We start from the raw sequence: 2,419 nt of genomic DNA, 5'->3' as shown, positions 1-2,419 counted from the left end.
GCGGCCTTCTCCCACGCCCAGGTGTACGAGCTGGAGCTGCGCTTCTCGCCCAAAAGTACCTGTCCGGCCCGAGCGGGCTGACCGCGCAGGCGCTGAAGCTCACCGAAACTCAGGTCAGTGCGGTTAGAAATGGATGTCATTCGATGGACGAAATGGGGTCACGGTTTGCTCAGGTACGGGTCGGTGGGGTCGTGGTCTGGGTGTGGGTGGAATGGAATGACCACATCACAGGTTGCAGGCTGTAGGTCTCAGGTCGGGACAAAGCCGTTTGGGTTAGGGATTTTACTGGACGGCTCACTCAGACGCAGGCACAGGCGACTGGAGTAGGAATGGGACGAGACTAGGTCACGGCTAACTCGAGCAGTAGGCTTGGGGATGGGGAGAGAGTCACAGCTTGCTTAGGTGCAGGTCAGTGGGCCACTCTGGAAACAGACAGTGTGTTTACTAAGTTACATACAAATTAGTAACTGCATCAGGCTGGATCGAGAGCACATGTTTGCTTGTGTACGAGCTGGTGGCGTCGTGTGCTAGAGTGCAAGTGGGAGTAAATCGTGACGTAAATGCAACCAAAGCATCAGGAATCACCCAGCGCGCAGACAATCGACCACAAACGGGTCTCAAACCGAAATTTAGGCTACCTGGTCAGCGTGTACGTGATAACAAATAGGCGTCCTGAATGTGCTGATTTCTAGCCGGTGACCCTGAGCAAATGCTGTATTATCTCCGAAATACCTCGGCTAGAAATACAACCATTCATCATGCACACATTCTGTGGATGTATCTGTGCCATGGGTGAAGGGCTGGTATTCAAGATCTTCATTAGTTAGGTAGCAGAGTATCTGACATGCCATAAAAAGGTTTGGAAATCGATTCCCTGATGTTATATCTACATTTTCTGCGCCACCTTTTCGCATGAGCGGCATCATACATCTGTACTTGGCTGTGCGATGTGGTCTGGGGACCAGAGTGCGGAGATAGCGCAATGCCCGTTTAAAAAGGCTTGTTGTTTGCATTCTTACAAGAACGTTGTTTTTACAAAGTATTTTGTCTATGCAGGTAAAACTGCATATCAGAACAAGTAAAAAGTAACAAGTGTATAAAGTGCAATAAAAAGTAAAAGTAAAGAAGTAAGTGCAGTATCTATTCCTTTAGTGCATGGGAAAAAGGATAGTAAAAGCGTTTAGAATACATATGCACTTAGCGCGTGACAAAAATCACGGGTTACGTTCCCAGCATGACATTTTCCTAAAAGGAACTGAGATGACTTTCACATATGGCAGAACAAAATGTAAGCGAAACATATTCTTTTGGAACTATGAAAGAGATCTATGAGGCCTGGTACGTCCAAAATCACAATTTTCATTGAATTATTTTCTCAGTAACCATCATAGATATACAATACCACTAGAACGATAGCAGCGATTTGGAGCCACTTGCGAGCATCAAAATTGACAGGGCATCAGCTGCAAAATTGTGTAGACACGGTGGTCAACCACGCAAAGCTGTTTAGCATCCGTGTCTTAAGAAATACACGGTAACCGCCAACCATTTCGCCCCCATATTATGAAGTCAGTCTGCATTTCGAGAGCACAACTGAAATAGCTAGGGTTTTAGGACTTTGACAGCGATCATAAAGTATTGTACCTACCGATGACAGGAATTTGTCACATTCTTATGGAATGGTGTTGTCTGCTTTGAACTTCAATCCAGTTCTTCTCTGCAAGTTAAATCATCTCGGGCACATGTCTTGCTTCAGCAATAAATTGTCTTTGATTAAAGGGAACATCGTCATTTCTGTGATTTGTGTAAACAACCTCACTTTGATCAGCCTTCCAAAAATTCACGAATGGAACAGCGTTATTTGTTAACACAACATTATAATGTCAATGATTATTTCCCTTGAGTCATTCCTCAATTCCCTGTACTCAAGGGTGAGTCCAAGGGACAACGAGACGACGCCCGCCCGTCCCTCGACGGTCGCCAAATCGGGCATAGAATCACACATTTTTTAAGGTGAAGATTTGCGCAAATTTTGCGACAAGAAGTTTGTTTTAGAAGACGCCTTGAGGTGAAGGGAGGAAAACTCAATTATTTTTTTTTTTAAAATCAGAACGCCTTTTTATACTTCGCCCTCACCCCACCCCAACCCACAAGCCGGCATTACCTACCACCAGATGGCGTTCTGGATCTGCCGTTGTATGCACTGTCATGATAGGGATGTAAAGCCGCCGGAACCGGCATGTTTGAATGGAATGCGTTGGCACTGTACTGCTTTGTACTGAGTTAAATGCAAGATGGCCGCCGCCATGCCCACCTGTCCACCGACACAAACGCAGTTCCAAAAGGTATTGGTCGTTGGTCCTGAAGGTGATCGAATATGCAGTCACTGAGCGCTTCCCGGGACGCACCTGCAAAGGGT

This window comes from Pollicipes pollicipes, unplaced genomic scaffold, assembly GCF_011947565.3.
Source record: "Pollicipes pollicipes isolate AB1234 unplaced genomic scaffold, Ppol_2.1 Scaffold_7261;HRSCAF=8764_pilon_pilon_pilon, whole genome shotgun sequence".
In the NCBI taxonomy this organism is placed as follows: domain Eukaryota; kingdom Metazoa; phylum Arthropoda; class Thecostraca; order Pollicipedomorpha; family Pollicipedidae; genus Pollicipes; species Pollicipes pollicipes.
The sequence above is the reverse complement of the archived record's forward strand: the minus strand, read 5'-3'. Positions refer to the sequence as shown.